Consider the following 17,916-nt stretch of genomic DNA (forward strand, 5'->3'; position numbering starts at 1 on the left):
GGTCTCCTTACGCCAGTCAACGGATCTCCAAGCGGACCATCAAAGCTTCAGTCACGGTCTGCAACTCCAAGGCCTTCAGCCGAACCTTCATCGACTCGCTCTTTAAGGCTCTAAGCCCAGGCAGCCTCAGCCTTCATGCACGCAGACCAGCGCCTACCTCTCTAACGCCGAGCTACAAGCTTATAGCAAAGCTGGCCCATCTGCCACACAGCGGCTTCTATAACTCAAAAGAGCTACAAGTGCTTCACAAAGGCTTCCAGCTTCACGACTAGCAGCCTTCCTTTAGACAAGGAACCAGCGACGGCTCCTGAGCTCCTCTCCAACGAGCGCGCGCTATAAGCCCAAGATCTTCGCCGCACGCCGTCGTCGTCCCTGCAGCTTGTAAGTTTTTCAAGCTAAGGTTCACCACATTTTGCCACATGGCAAGATAAGGTGGTAATGTTAACTGTGGTTAAGTTAACTATTCAGGTCAGTTAAACCTTGGTACAGTCTAAGCAACTGTGGTTAACTAAACTGGGGTAATTGGTCACCAAACTGCCACCTAAGCACACAGCCCCTGCTAAGCACAGTTTGTAAGCAGCATGTGAATGTATGTGCCACATCATCAAAGGCCCCTCTTCTTTACAAAAGCTTCAACAAGCCATAACTTCCAATCCAGGAAGAATTTGGACACACTCCAAAAAGGAAAAGTGATCCTCTTTTCAAGCTCTACGCACTTGTCAACTCAGATTTTCTGTATGCAATTAGACACTGCCAGATTTGAAAGTATCATCAAACTGGTAAGACCTTTGCAATGGCAATCTGCACTCCAACTGTTGAGAAGTTCACCGGGGATGGATTTCACACATGGTCTACACAAATGAGATATCTTCTGATGCACCAAAAGCTTTGGAAGATTGTAAAAGAAGATATACCCACTGCACAAAATGATGCTTGGAAGGAAAAAGATGAAGCAGCACTATCACTCATTGGATTGCACTTGGGTCCAAACATAATTCATCATATAGACTCTAAGGATCATACCAAAGATGCATGGGATGAGTTGAACACAGTGTTTGGTGCAAAAGCCAAAAACCAAGAAATCCATCTTAAAATTGAATTCTATGGTATGCACATGGGCTTCAATGAATCCATGGCACAATTTGTCAACAAAATCAAAAGCATTATGACTCAACTAGAAGGCATAAATGCAAAAGTAGGAGAGAAAGATGCACTTGCAATTCTCCTTAAAAGCATGCCTGCAGAGTATAGTGCATTGACAACCACTTTGAAGAATTTGCCAGATCCAAAGTTTGAAGAATGTGTATCCTCTCTTCTCGAAAAAGAAAGAGAGTTAAAGGCATCAATATCGACATCGACATCGACATCAACATACAACAGCTATAATGAAGAACAAGCACTATTCAGTAAAACATCAGTGAAATGCTACCATTGCGGAAGGATGGGTCACTATCAAAGTGACTGCAGATTGAAGAACAAACCAAAGTGTCACCATTGCAAGAAGCTCGGACACAAGGAAGAAGATTGCAGATTGAAGAATCAACAAGTCAACTACGCGGAGTCATCATCAAGCCATGAGCCAAAAGGTGACATCAATGGAATGTATTGAGAAAAGCAAAAACCTTGCCAACCTTGCCTATGTTTTGTAATCAGACCTGACCACCTGAGAGTAGCTATGAAAGCACCCAGGGGAGGTATTGACATGTAGAAGCCACACTTGACCACCTTAAGTAGCATGCATGCACTAAGGGGAGGTGATGGAATGTAACTCACATCTGACCACCTTGCAGTAGCCAAAGGATTATGGCACCAAGGGGAGGTGTTGAGAGATATGGTGCCATGAGCACATGTAGAGCAAAGGTATGAGCAAAGGGTAAGCTGCCACATGGCATGGAGGAGATATCCCACATGTGAGCAAGCAAATGGATGTAAGTACCCTCACCTATAAAAGGGAGGTTCATTTGAAGTAATATCAATCAAGCACTTTGCACTATCTCAAGATTCTCTTTATGAGTCCAAGTTAATCTATCTTGGAACCTAATTGACTTGAGATACATGTCATGAGCACTCTCTTCATTATGCTTGCACTTAGGTTGCATCCTCCGTAGATTAGTGTTGTATTAGGATGTTGTCTTAGAGACTAGGAGAGTAGGATCCTCACTTTGTCATTGGGAGTGTGCTTTGTCAACCTAGTGAACATAATAAGAAAGACTACCCATTCTACTTTGCCAGTTGACAACTCAATGATGCGAAGATCAACTATGCCACCACAGAAAGAGAAGCCCTAGCAATGGTGTATAGTGTTAAGAAATTTTGGCTATCTACTAGCAAATGATTTTGTCTTCTACATCGACCATCAAGCATTGCTTTATCTTGTGAACCATCCATGTACAATAGGAAGAATAACCAGATGGATCCTCTTGATTCAAGAATTCAACTTTAAAATAGTGGTCCGCAAAATAGCCACTAGAGTAGAAGATGACTTGCCAGATGCCACACTATTTCAGATAGATGCTATTCCAGATTGGTGTGGAGATATCATTGTGTACTTAATGGAAAGATGACCACCCCTAGAAATGAAATAAGTGGATGCCATAAAACTAATTTTAAAATCTACACTCTATCAACTCATTGCAAGACAACTATACAAGATGGGCAAGGACCAGGTATTAAGAAGATGTGTAATGCCTCATGAGATCATGCCAATCCTGAGTGAAGTCCATGAAGGCATTGCGGGAGGACTCTTCCAAGGGGAAGCCACAGTAAGAAAAGTCCTCCTCGTAGGCTACTAGTGGCCAACACTTTGGGTAGATCCCTATGAATATGTCAAAGGTTGTGATGTATGCCAAGTTCCAACAATGGATCACTAAACCCCAACACAAAGAATTCAATCCCCTAACAACAGTTGTTGCACAAAAACCATTTGAAAAATGGGGGATTGACTATGTGGCTCCCAGGCATGCTACATCATTGTGGCCATTAATTACTTTACAAAATGGGCTGAAGCTAAAGCAGTCAGAAAGGCAGATGCCAAAAGCACAACAAGATTCTTATACTAGAATGTGAATTTAGGTCCACTAGTTTTTGGAAGGAGCAACATTGTCTTTTTTTGAAAGTAGACTTTGAAATTGTGGCCCTTGCAGTATTAATATTTTCTATTTTGCATCTTTCTTTTCCTTTGATAGGTTGCACCAACATGGTTGTGGCTCATCCTTCCTCTTCTTCTATCTTTTGTACTTCTTTACTATGCAATGGTTGTGTTGCTTCTTTGTCTTTCTATTCGATCGCAGCATGGATAGGCCAAATCCACTGACAAAATATTATGCATTATCCTCACCAAGGTAGTAGAACCACAATGTTCTGATTGGGCAAAGAAACTAAATGCCACCTTATGGGAATACCGAACCACACTCAAAGTCAGTACACAGAACACACCTTTTCGATTGGTGTACGGCCTCGAAGTTGTGGTCCCACTAGAATTTGTAATACCAAGCCTATGCATAGCAGTCCAGGAATGCATGGGAGATCATGAATCCTTGAAAGAAAGACTCTATCAAGTGGAGAAGCATACAGACACAAGACTAGTCGCCTATACCATGCCATGACAATAGAAAAACATAGAAGAAAGGCATGGTTTCACAGAAATCTTAAAGCTAAATACATCAAGGAAGGTGACTTGGTCTTGTTATACAATGCCAGAGTATACAAGGGCAAACTCAAGTATCTAGGTCAAGGAGCCTATCGAATCAAAAAGATGAATCCCATCAGAGCTATGCTACTAGAAACATTGGATGGAGTCCAATTCAACACAACCATCAATGGGAGCTGGCTGAAGTGCTACTACTTCAACCCGCAAGCGATCCCTAACAAAAATGAAGATTCGAGAAACCAAAATCTTCCTTAGTTAGGATTAGATTGTATCACGAGCACTCACTTGCATATGTATGTCTTCGCACATATAGGTAGCATCAATCGATTTCAACCTAGGGCTCAAAAGTGATGCCTGAGTTCTAGCTGCCCTATGAAATCCCAACACAAAAAATAAGCATATAGCTAGTCCATACCTAGCTACTAGGTCACGTGCACTCGCACGCTTTCGCTTAGACACATAGTCGATTACATAAATAATTGTGCCACTTTTATTCCACACTCTCAAAGCATGTGTAAAAATAAGATCTCTCACAAACACACACAAATGCCAACTAATCTAATGATCAATGGTACACCATATGCACATGGATGCAGGTTCAACAACAATGCCGCCACTAAAGAGGATGCATAGAAAGAGCCCACCCCTCCGGAGTTTGAAGCCATCTACCTCCTCTCAACCACGACAACCACAGGCATTTGTGGTCCACATTGATAGCTCTGAGAAGGATTCTGTGCATGACATGGAGACCCAAATGCTGCCCCAATCACCACCGGCCTACACAGCCATTGATGGGGATTGACGAAGGCCCAGTCATTGGAACTTGTGTGGCCACCTACATTAACTTATGCAAGAATCGATCCCTTCCACCCCGCACATTTGTTTTGCTAATTAGGAAACTAAAGCAAGACTGGATCCAGCACTTACTCATCTTCTTCACAAAAAAACTAGATCGTTCATCAGGCCACAAATGTAAAATTCCACACTTATTAGCTGTAATCATCAATAAAGAGCTACAGGAATGAGAAGTGACTCTACCCTAGTCACCAAAACCCATTGAGGAGTTGGACATTCCCTTCTCACTAGTATGGGAGCCATCACCAACTTCTCCTACTGTCACATTGGCAAATGTAGATACCTCAAAAGAAATGCCTATTCTGGAGGTCAGAATTGAGGAATTGCCCCACGAGATGCTACAGCTCAGTGCACAATTGTAACCAATATATCTCCAACAACAGCCAGCAGCCGGAGCTTGAGGCAGGATCAGCACCAGATCTTGAGGCAAGATCGGCATGAGAGCCTAAGGCTACATTAGCACCAGCACCACGCATTGATGCCATGCTAGTCCATGAGCCACAAGGGGAGCTAGTGCCAGATCAACAATATGACTATTGCACCCAAGTGACTAAAATACCATTGGAACAACCCCCCACAAGTACTACAGAATCATCAGGATGGCTACATGGGCACCAATTGTATCAGCAATATTGCCAGCCCTCATCACCGTCTATCATTCTCCATCATCATGCTAGCCAAATGATCCAAATGTCTGAACTATTCACTAGCTTGGCTAGCTTGGCCAAGGAGGAATATGCAAGAGAATTGGAGAGACAGACCGCAACAAAAATTGAAGACCGATTCTAGAAAATTTCCATAGAGGTCAAGGCATTTCAGGCACAAATAGATGAGAAGGAGGTTGAAGAAGTGCGTATGAACTAAGCTCTCCAAGCTCAAGAGAAGGCAATGAGGAATGTGACCTCCAACCTCCACCAAAGCCAAACACAACTGATAGCAGCAGTACAAGCAACGGCATTCCTACAGACCTACTATTACTCCTTGACCTCCGCACATGCTTAGCAAACAAAGGCACTAGCACAACCTCGACTCACTCTAATTCACAAAGAAGAAGAGCTCCAGGATTGCCAAGACAAAAGCTTGAAGACATGCAACAGTCTTTGGATGTACACACATTCAGCCTTGAAGAGCTTACAAGGGAATGCATAATCTTAAAGGACCAACTTGCTACCACTCAAGAGGTCAGCACTTCACAAGCACAGGTCTTGGACCAATGGTCCAATACCACTGAAGACATTCGTCAATAGGCAAAGGCCACCTTGCAAATGAGAAAGCTTAAGGAGGCGGCATATGCATCCATCTACCATAAATATAAAGAAAAAATGGATGAGATGCAATCCCAAAAGATAATCATGAACTCCAATTGCTAGTGCACAACAATGAGGAAATGGAAGACAACATGAAGTCCCACTACAATGCACAACGGTGGTGTACAAAGAGCTTGTGACCGCTCTACAAGCGAAAGATCACCTCTCAATGCATGTGTGCTTATCCAATGGAAGCAACTCCAAATCATGATCATATCCGCTCATCCAACAATCAAATGGGAATGTTCCATAGGGACCAAAACTCTACGCATAATCTACCAAGACTTGTTGAAGATGAAAAAAATATCTTCTGCCTGTCTACACATGCTAGATTTATAGCACTCTGGACAAATGCTTTCATCGCATATGTATGCCTCGGGTAGTCCTCCTGTCAGGGTTATTGCTGGTTTGTTGCCATTTCTACAAAGGCTGCATTGCTTTTGCTCTACATTCAACCATTGGAGCCACGTTGGTCTTTCTGATTGACAACATCTTCAATGTTGTGCACCCAAGCCATTTCTTATTTATTTCAAGGGACACCGACATAACTAATGTCGTCCTCTTTCCAACTAGTTGATCTAAGCTGTGCACCCCTTCCACTTTCTGTAGGCCATTTCTTAGGTTAGAGAGTATCACCTCTTGGGCATGCATCTCTCAAGATGTTGGAGGGTTGTTTACAAACTTTAGGATGTAGGCTAAAGCTTGTGAAGACTTGAGACTGGTATTCACCTAAATGGGCTGATCTTGTTGCCTCAAATTCTTCCACCAATGTGACACCACAACTCACATTCTTTGCTCCAATGGCAATGATCAAATGCGTGCATATGTAACTGCATCATGATGCTGCTCTGCAAGGGGTACTCTTTTTTATTCTCATTGTTTCTTTCTTTTCAAATGTTGTAAAAGAGTCTTTCGTTGCCATTTTGATATCGTGCTATTGTGTTCCTCAACCCACAATCTATTCCTTGTGTTTTGGCCAAGCTTTTTATCTCTCCTGTCTCGCATAGCCCGTCTACTTCTCTTGGAAGCCAGAGCGAGTTACATGTTGCCATTGATGCCATGGCGACAATCAGTCTAGAATACACCCTCTAGAATAGAGACAAGCTAGCTTGTGAGTCAAGCAAAGAATAGAAGACACCTTATCCGAAAGACAACAATGACAAACCAAAGTCTGCGCAATGTCACGTTGAGGTGTGTGCGGGTTGCAGGGTATTTGTAGGGCGGGGTAGGTTGCAAGTACTTAATATTACAAGATGCTATGACCGGGAGGTGTGAAAATTCAAAATTCGTAGGAGAGCAAAATTTTCAGCCGCCTGGTTTTCCCCCTCCAACGATATACGTTAGCAGAATTGGAAATCCGAGACAAGTCCAATGTGACCTAAAATGCTTCAAAACATAAATAGGACAAAGGGCACGCTATCGGGTTTAATGCTATGTATTATGAAATGAAATGACCTTTGGCATGCTTGTGAGCCTTATAGCAAGCAAGTGGATGGAAAAAGAAACAATCCAAAATTGTAAATAGTGTTGGATTTATTAAAAGATCTTTGCACATGCACAAATTGCACATTTTGAACTTCTTCCATTTTAGGATGAATCTATTGTTGAGATATGGTGCCATGAGCACATGAATTCAAGGCTAAGGTATGTGCTAAGGAAAGAATTACAGTAGCCACCCTAGGATGTGGACTACATGATGTGGAGATGTGGATCGAGGACATCCACAAGGAGAGATGTGGATCAGAGGATCCCACAAACGTTGACTATTCAAAGGGCACTCTCTATATAAGAGGCCTATCATGTATTATTGATACAACACATGGAATAGATTGAGTTTTTCATACTTCCTGTCTCTCTCCCCATGGCCTTCCATATTTGGTTTGATCCTCAGTGATCTTCATGCTCATTAAGTGATAGATTAGGCTAGTACGACCGCATTTTGACATGGTATCAAAGCTCCCTTGCCTTCCGTTGAGGCATTGTGATCCTAGAGTTCTTTGATTTACTTCGTGAGAGAAATCTTCTAAGAGGGATTCGATTCATTAGTCTCAGAGAGAGAGAGAGAGATTTTTCATCCCCATTGTTCTTTCGAGAAAAAGATAGGGAGAGAGGATCAGATTGGCTTTGCATTGGCATTGCCTTGACCTTCAAGAAGTATCTCATCCCTTTTTATCATTCTTCCTTTTTATAGATCACCACATGTGATCTTGCCACCGATCATAGGAATGCTTTTTCTTACCCTTAGAGCTTAGACAATCTCTGTTTTAGCCGTCAGAGACATCTCTTTGGGTTCTCTAGCATTTCAATCTCTGCCCATGAAACTCATCATTGTTTGACAACAATACGTCATGCTCTAGCCCTCCTTTGCCTTGTATTGCTAGAAATCATGCCTAAAGCAGAAGCCTTTGAGCTCTCATTGCCAAATTTTATTACATCTTAGGTGTGGTGTTTGATGGCTAGAACATTGCAATGTATCACAATGGAGTCGAATAGCTTGACATGTCAGAGCAATGACATGGGCGACCTTATGAGAACCTTATTGAGCCTACCATGACTTACATCACTAGGACCATGACCCAAGTTCTTGCAAATTTGCAAGCATATGCTCCTTGTCATCGGAGGAGCTTCATATCTTTAGTGGATGGGAAATTGCAACCTCACAAACAGATCTTTGACCCAGCAAGGTGTCCATGTTTCTTGTCGCAATAGTGTCAAAGGTGCTTTGGCATCTCTTGTGTTCTTTCTACCTTTTTTGTGCTATCTTGGGCATCACAATTGAATACTTTGATTGCTAGTGCTAACTATTAGTTGCTTTGGCTATGTGTGCTTGTTGTTGTTGCTGAATGTTTTGTATGACCTTGTAATGTGCCATTGGTTCTTCACTTGCTACATCTACATTTGTGGACTTGATAAGGGGTATTGATGCACTGTTGTGCCAACCCTACATCTTTGTGCAAGGAACTATGGGAAATAAAAAAAACAAGGTGGAAAGACCACAATGGCCCTGCTTTAATAAGGAAGAGTAATTGGATTTGCTGCATTCTTTGAGGATCCTTGAAATATGCAATATGATTTCTCACAGTGAGTTCTTATTTGGAGTGGTAGATAGGTCTTATAAAGCATAGTTGGGCTATGAGTAAAGCTAAATTCATACTTTTTTAGAGGGGAACCAACTAGAGAGATAAAAAATGGAACTAGAGTAAATGTAGGACTTAGCACCATTCTCCTTACATCTAGCTTATCTTGATAATCTTTCCATTTGTCCACCTTCTTCTTGAACCTTTCCAAGAACCAAGTGCATCTATGTGCCATAGAAATATCAAAGCCCTTTGGTAGTCCTAGAGATCTAAAATATGTGCCTTTAGGAATCTTGTGCCAACCCAAGTGCTTCAAAAACCCTTAATCCTCACCACTTAGAGTAGTGTACCTTGATTTTGTGTGGTTAATAGCTAAGCCTGAAGTCTTGCAAAATGTGTTTATACATTTTACCACACCCATAACATCTTGAGGAGTGTTCCTAAGGGTTAGGTTTGTGTCATCTCCAAACTATTGATTCTGAGACTTTGTGCTCTCTCTCTCTCTCTCTCTCTCTCTCTCTCTCTATATATATATATATATATTTTTTTTTTTCTTGTTTATCTAAATAAATAAATATACATACATAAATATATGTATATACATATAAATGTAAAATATATAAATATAGTTGTTTATATCTATATATATAGAAATAAAAATTTATATAAAATATATATTTATATAAAAAAATACATGCTTGTGTTTTAGTAAATATATATAAACAAATAAATTATATATTATATCTTTGATGCAACCTTCCTCTACTTACTTGTGAAGGAGCCACCCTAGTGGGCCAGTCACTATAGAAGCAAGAAGAGGAGATAAGGGACAACCAACTTAATAGAACTTTTGAGGTTGAACGACGAAGTCATCTCTCCATGCATACAAACCTTTACTCTGGCATTAGAGAGAAGGAGTTGCACATAAGAGACATAAGAGCCATAAATTGAGCACAAAAAGGAGTTTAACATAAGAGACATGAATTGGACCTACAGCCATGTTCTAAAGAGATTGGATTAGGAAACCCCATTCGAACTTATCACAAGCCTTCTCAAAATCCACTTTTAAGAGGAAAGACATTATGTCTTTTGCATATTCACAGCCCTCCCAAATGTTTACAATGGCTTCCAACAATTTTTTTACTTTTATAAAAGCTTTCTACCCCTAAAGGATCTACATGTCCATTCTTCTCTAAATTCTAAGAGCTAGTGCTTTGGCAAAGGTATCGTAGCTATAGTTCAACATGTTGAGAGTTGTCCAATTTCTTAATTCCTTCTTGTTGCCCTTTTTTGGGAGAAGCTTGATTATTCCTCCATTAATTTGATGGGGTAGTTGTTGTGCAATGACACTCTCTTACCACATAAGTAGGAGATAAGGACCAACTGCTCCTAATATATATTTAAAAGTTAAATTGGTAGTCCATCTTCATTGGGGGGTCTTACCCTCTACCATTATATCCAAAAAATTTTCCTGGGTTAAGTGCTTTCAAGGAAGAACTTGTCAAAATTTTGTACAATCTTCCTTGAAAGCCATAGTACTTCCTTGCTCTCAGTACTTCAACATTTGGGTTCATAGAGTGGGGAGAAGATATTGAAAGCATTAGTGAATTACCTGCATATTTTCCTCAAGGCAAGAAGCTAGAGTTGTGCCACTATTTATTTGTAGAGGCATCTCGTCATTGGCCCTTTTCCTTATTGGCCCTTTTTCATAGAGGCATCTCCTCATTGGCCCATTTTCCTTCTAAAGATCTTGAATGTCTCTTTGGTAGGTCTATCAAGTTTTCTAGCTCACTAATTTTGGGAGTATATTTTAGTTTCATTCAATCTGACCTACTTCATTGTTGTCATTGGCATACCGAAACCCTTTTCATAGGTCCACAATAGCTTCCTGCAGGTGTCTCCCCTTGATGAAATCTTTATGTTCATATAGAATCTAGGAGTCCATCCTTCTTTGGATTCTTAAAGGAAGAGCCTTGGCAAAGATCTTGTAGCTACAGTGGAGCATATCTCTAGTTCTTTAAAATATATTCTGCCCCCTCTTTCAAAATAATCTTGATGATGCAGGGAGTTAATAAGCTTCAACACTTTCTTCCCATATAGCCAAAAATCTACACTCCACAACATTCCAAAAGACCTTATAGACTCTACAAGTAGGTTGTATTCTCATGTATAGATTCCTTGAGTTCCTTGAGGTTCAGAGGTGCTTCAAGAAATAAAATTTGAACAAATTTCCTCTTGACTAGCTAGCAAGTAATTCTTGCCTTTTGTACCTCCTTATTCATTTGTATTGAAGAGGAGAGGGGAGTTTGAAAATGATCAATTGGAAATATATTTTTGGTTCTCCTCCTCTCAAGTTCCACAAATTATCTCCAACTTGAAGCAAAGTACTCTCTTCATTCTCTCTCTTCCATCGAATAAGTTTAAAGACCTCCTTTGTAGGCCTATCCATCTTACTTGCCCACCATTTTTTGAATTTATAAACCTTGGCATCCTAGATTCTCGCATGTTCTTGTGTTATGAGTTTAATTTTGGCAAGCATTCAAGCCTCCTACATCCTTGTCTTGCTTGTAGTTCCAAATCTCCACCTTTGGTGTGATTGCACCCATTCTTATGGCACTGATCGCGGCTCTACTTTATTATGGCTCTATTTTTCCTTGCCATCCTAAGAATGTGTTAAGTATCCCTAACAAATTTTTGCCAGAAATTTGTTGTAGTTTCTCCATAAAAGTAAGGAAGTTTCCAAACTTTTGTTATCTATTTTTGAACTAATTGAAGAGAAAATAGGTCTGGATCAACTTTGAATAGGAAGGGGCTTTGCTACCCTTCCCAATCACACACCAGCATAAGAGGCTTGTGACCTAATATTGTGAGGGAGGAGGAAAATTTTGTGTATTGGTCTTTATAGCTCTCACCAAAAGATCTTGTGATAGGTAGTCTCTCTCAAGCCTTGCATCTCTTTTGATCTCACCTACTTGTCTATTTGACCACGCAAAAGTTTTAGTATTACTTGGATCAAATATGTGTAATGCATACTTGAGTGAATCTCAATCTTGCAATTGTGTACCTTTGAGAATTGTACCTTTACCCAGCCATCTATCCCCCCTATTTTCTATCATGTTAAATCACCTAGCACAACAGCATTGCAATTGAGTACCTTTGAGAATGGTATCTTTACCCAACCATCTGTCCCCCTTGTTTTCTATCTTGTTAAAATCACCTAGCATGATAGCATTGCCATCCAAATCTTCTAGGGACTCTTAAGTACTTCTTTCTTGGCTATTAGTTGGAGCATATACAAAGACATCATTAAACTAAACACCTTTGACTATACATTGCAGTGCAATCGATCTATTTTCATAATTAATGAGATCCTTAATGATATCCTACTTGTAATGTGAGTGAATATCTAGGGCAATCCCTTGCTTGCCCTCGTCATGATGAGTGTAATACCACTCTCTCCTTTGACTTATATCTTTAATCCTCTCTTCAAGAAGTATTATTAATAGCCTTAACCTTCTATTGGGCCAAGAGAGTAGGTGAGAGAATTTTCTCTCAACCAGCTAGCTATTAGTAATTCCCCTCTAGGTTTGTGAGCCCACACACATTGAATGTGAGGAAAGAGATAGGATTAATTACCGTGCTTCTTTGGCCCCTTTTTGGCCCTAGGGTTGGGGCTCTTAGTATGGGCACAAGATTCCTTGACTTGGGAGAGCCTCCTCTTATTATGAATAATTATAAGAGCCTTACTCTGAATGATCACATATTTCTCCAAATGGGAAGGCAGGGGAAGTTCTTCTTTAGAGTCATCCTCATTGTCCTCTATCACTATGTCATCTGTCTTATTGAATTCCTCTCCAAACTCTTTCGACTGGCCACTTTCAACCTCCTCCTTAGGCTTGTCTTGCATCTACTCATGTGTATCCTACCCTGTAGAGAATCAAAGTATCAAAGGGGTTTTTTGTGATAAAAGATGGCTCTACTTTGTCTTCAATAGCCTCTTTCTTCAAAGTGTTCGGTATAACTTTCTCTTTAGGTGGGATAAAAAAAGTACTATCAAGCTTGGGGACCCACTTTTCCCTCATATTTGTGGGAGTAGCAGTAGGAGTAGGCATTGCCTTAATATTTTTCATGGGATAGTCCTTGATCGTGTGGCTTGTAATACCATACAAAAAACAAGAATTTGGAAGGTTCTTATAAACAAGGGGTTGCGATGTAGAGTAGCGGCAAAGCTCTGCTTGTACTTGCATAAGGCTAGGCATAATCTCTGTTAGGAATCCAACATGAATGTTCTACATGCAAGTTCTACATGCGATTCCAACATGCATGTTCTACATGCAAGTCATCCTACATGTGATTCCTACATGCATGTTCTACATGCAAGTCCTACATGCGATTCCTACATGCAACTCCTACATGCAAGTTCTATATGCAAGTCCTACATATAGTTCCTACATGCAACATGCAACTTGCAACTCCTACATGTAACTTCTAGATGCAAGTTCTACATGTAGAGAGAGAATGTCTTACAATTACTACATGCACAGAGAGATGCTCTCCAACTTGTATAAATACCCCGTAATGGAATGAATCCCCCACTCTTGGGGGCATTGTGTTGAGTTTTACTTTGGTATTCCAAGCAATTGCCTCCAAGTGTCCATGCTTCCTTGCACTCCACGTCCAAAAGCATGTCCTAACCTTGCAACTCCTCCTGAGGAGGCTCTCCTTGAACCTTGCAACCCCTCTCCTCCTCCCTCCTCCTCCCTTCTCCTCCCTCTCCTCCTCCCTCCTACTCCTCCCTTCTCCTCCCTCTTCTCCTACCTTCTCCTCTCTTTTCTTGCCCCCCATGCTCTTCCTCCTTCTTCCTTTCCCACTCCTATGCACCCCCCTAAACCCTTAGTCCCTCAACCCTTGACCTCCATGAGCTATGAGGGAGACGAGTTCTCTGCCATGTACTCTACCATGAACCTTGGATCTTCTTTCACCCTTAAACCCTTTTTGAACCTTGAAACCCTGGACCCTCTTCTAAACTTGGGAACCTTCTTCTGAACCTTGGAAACTCCTTCTAAACCATGAACCTCCCTCTAACCCTTAAAATTCCTCCTAAACCCTTCAACCCTGAGTGAAGGCAAAAGCCTTCATTACCCCGATCAACTATTCGAGATCCTATGCTACACTTATACTACAAATGACGACACCAATATATCTGTAGGTGACAAAAAGCCTCAGAACCATGCATACTAAAAAGCCTCAGAACCTTGCATACTAAGAATACCCTGCTCTTCTTGTGAAAGACATGGAAAAGAGCCAACATTTGGCACCATGGTCAGAGAGACTATCATCTCCAGTAATGAATAAACATAGGCAAGTATGTGTAAAGAACAAACTACCATGAACTATCATGAAGATATTACTCAAGGGCTAGGTGAGTAAAAATGGTTCTCAAAACTAGCTAAAAATATCAACCCCAAGCATAAACCTTGGGTTATTACCTTAAGAAATTTTTAGTTATTAAAAAAAATTTTGAGAACAAATCAGGTTATCATATGGACACCAATGTGTAGAGCTCACAATTTCAAACATTTTACCTTTTTATAGAAGAGTGATCCGAGCTAACCATGGAAAGTTATGGCCTCATAAGAGTTTAGGGTTTAACCCTAACCCTACACCCATTCCTATAAAAACCCACTCCACCCCCTCATTCTTCTTCAACATACGGAGGACCCTCCTCCCTCTCCATCGACCACCATCCTACTCCAATCCTCATCATCAAGTTGCTTCGAGCCCTTCTTGTAGTAGTGATAACCTAGCCATCCACCCAATGTCCATTCGCCCTCAATAATCTTGTTACATCGAGAAAGAATTCGAAGAGCGTTGAAGGTGATCATCTCCTCCTCCCTTTGAATTTCCATCATGATTTTGGTCTATCAAGTCCCCCCCCCCTGCTCCTCCAGCATCTCCCCCTCCCCACCACCCTTCCACCACCACCACCACCCCTCTGTCCACCCTCCCCTCTCCACCACCACCTCCCCCCCTTCACCCCACCGCAGTAGTGGCTACATAGAGCCACCCGCAATAGCGCTCCGTTGATGCTTCGTCTGAATTTTTTCGACAACAAAAACTTTTCGTTGGGACTTTTTTCGCCGAAACTTTTTCGATGGAATTTTTTTCACTGGAATTTTTGCCTTTATAAAAAGTTTTTTTTTTTTAATACCTAAACTAAATGTAGTTAGATTAACCCCCTATGCTCGATTAGCTTAGTTAGGTAAGGTTAGACTATTTGGGGTGAGGTTAGATTAGCCTTAACTATAATTAACTTAACTAACTGCAGCTAGTTAGGCCCAATTAGTACATGGTAGAGAACTCATCTCCCTCGTAGTTCATGGAGGTTGAGGAATTTGGAATTCCAGAATCCACTTTGATTCTGGAATCCTGATTCTAATGATGGGAAATTTTTCCATCGACAAAAATCTCGATACGTTGATGGTAACTTTTTGTCCGTTGATGGAAACTTTTCTTCGGTCGATGAAAAGTTTCCATCGACGAAAACTTTTCTTCCATCGATGGAATTTGGGATTTCAGAATCCACTTGGATTTTCCCATCGGCGTGAAATTTTGGCACTCAAAGTTTCATTGGATGAAAGACATTTTGGAACTCTTTGTTTTTTCCTTTTTTTGGATAAAAATTTCAGTCCCTCGATGGAAATTTCAATCTATCACCCAATTTCGAATTCCAGAATCGAAGTTCACATCACAACAGCTTGGATTGAAATAAAGAAAATTGATAAACTTAAAATCATTACTATTTAGATCGAAATTTAACTATTTGATCTAAATAATAAAAGATGATAAACGTCTTTAGTTAATATTTAAACCTCATCTTTACATTCAATATAAACCTCTTCTATGGCCATGAACTCCATAGAACTACCTATGCTAATATTGAAATATTCTAAAATTCAAGCATTGGATTAAAATTGTATAAAAAGATATATTTTTTTAAAGACAATGCATTCCTATACATTGATGGATAGCACATTACATACAACATGGAGTTTGGAAACCTATATTGGTACAAAACTTATACTTGAGGGCAATGTTGTTACTTCTATGGCAGTAATTGGTATAAAACTCTTTTAACAAAAGTGTTCAAGAGCAAGTTGATTTAAAGATGCTTAAAAAGAAAATAAATAAAAGAGAAGTGGAATTCATTAATGTGTAGAAATGTTTAAATTGCAAGTTGTAGACATTCTTGAGTATGGTTTTGAGTTATAAAATTTTGGACAATTAAGTACTAAAAAATAATTGATAAATTAAAGCAAAAAGTCCAAGGACTTTCCTAGTTGAATAGAATAGTTACTTCTCCTTTGTAATTTATCATGTTTTTTAAATTATAGGTTATAATACTCTTTCCAATTCATAATATTGGACGTTTTTTAGGTTTTAGAGTAAGATGTAAGTAAGATGTAAGATGTAAGAAGTAGCTACTTTTAAAAGATGTTTGACATAAAATTGTCTTTTATCTCTATAGTTTGGAAAGACACTTGTTTTTTTTTTTTCCCCCCAAAAAGGAGTTGTGTTGTTTGCATGATTTTGTTGTCATTTTTTATGACTCCCTGTTTTAACGTACTTCACAAACTGTGGGTCCTTATAATATTGAAGTCTTCCCATAGTTCCTCTTGCAATTGATCCATCTTTCGAATGAAAATCTTGGGTCGATGTTGTGGAACACTAAGTTCCTTCTCCAATCAATTAATCTCATGTACGACAATCTCGGGTTGCCCAGGGATCCATTGCAAAATGGCTTCGTCTTCTGCAAGACAATAGGCTGAAGAAATGTTGTTGCTACCATGGCTTTCCATCCATGTTCCTTCATTGTTCCATCACTAGTTTGTATTGAACAGCATGCAGCTTTCAGCTATCTTTCTACAACATCACTTCAATCACTTTGAAGCTTTGTACAACATTACTTTGATCACTTTGGAAATATCTAAAATATTGGACATATACATACATATAGATATATGTGGATATTCATAATCTTTCGTTTGACATTTCAGTCCTTGGCCTATCAAAGGACACTATCCAAACTCAGAGCGTTCTCCTAGCGTACAAAATGCTATTGTCATCATAGCATCATCTCTTTCTCTCTCATTAGCATTATCTAACCACTTTATTTCAAACCTTCAACTCAGTTCAATCAAAATCATTTGTCTCACTTTATGGTCTTTGGCATGTCCAAAGGACACTATCTAGTCACATAGCTAAGCAAAAATCACTTCAATCACTTCAGAAATATTTTAATATTGGATATATATATATATACATATATTATTATATGTATATATATATTTTTATATATATCTTAACAACTTCACTTACATTGAGAAATATGAAATGAAAAAATAAAGCAAGATACATAGAGAAGTGTAAAGAATGAATTTACATTGAGAAATATTGTACAATGCCAATCCTCTCTAAACAATTGGGGCCAATGGAGACTAGTCAAGAGGTACATATACAAAATTTTCACAAAATTTCCTTTCAAAATTGAATGGGACAAGGGGTGTGTTAGAGTACCATGGTGACAAAGATAGAGGCAACAAGATGAACAATGAAGCTTGTTTATTCATTGAGAGTGTCCTTATATAGACACTGGGTACATCCATAGATGACATCATATGTGAGCTCAATAGTGAGCATCTAGATCCATAATCATCTCCATGAATCTCTCAATCACACACCACATTCCTAGATTCACTCATTCACACCTACTATAACTGACACATCATAAGTCACACCTAACTCATGCACAATTATACACACACATGTGTTCACACACTCACGCATGTGGTCACTCTCACAACCACATGCCTTGTAATCCTTGGTATTGAACCCAGTACACCAATTTGTCCCGTCATACCGCATCTTCATGCCAACATGATCTCACTCTGACTTTGGTCTTGGTTTACAATTGGAGGATTGGACAATGACTATGCATGGAAAATTCCCATGGGTCTAACAAGGTAAA

Source organism: Dipteris shenzhenensis, chromosome 17, assembly GCF_047967505.1.
Source record: "Dipteris shenzhenensis isolate YYH24624 ecotype China chromosome 17, Dip_SZ_1.0, whole genome shotgun sequence".
Taxonomy (NCBI): domain Eukaryota; kingdom Viridiplantae; phylum Streptophyta; class Polypodiopsida; order Gleicheniales; family Dipteridaceae; genus Dipteris; species Dipteris shenzhenensis.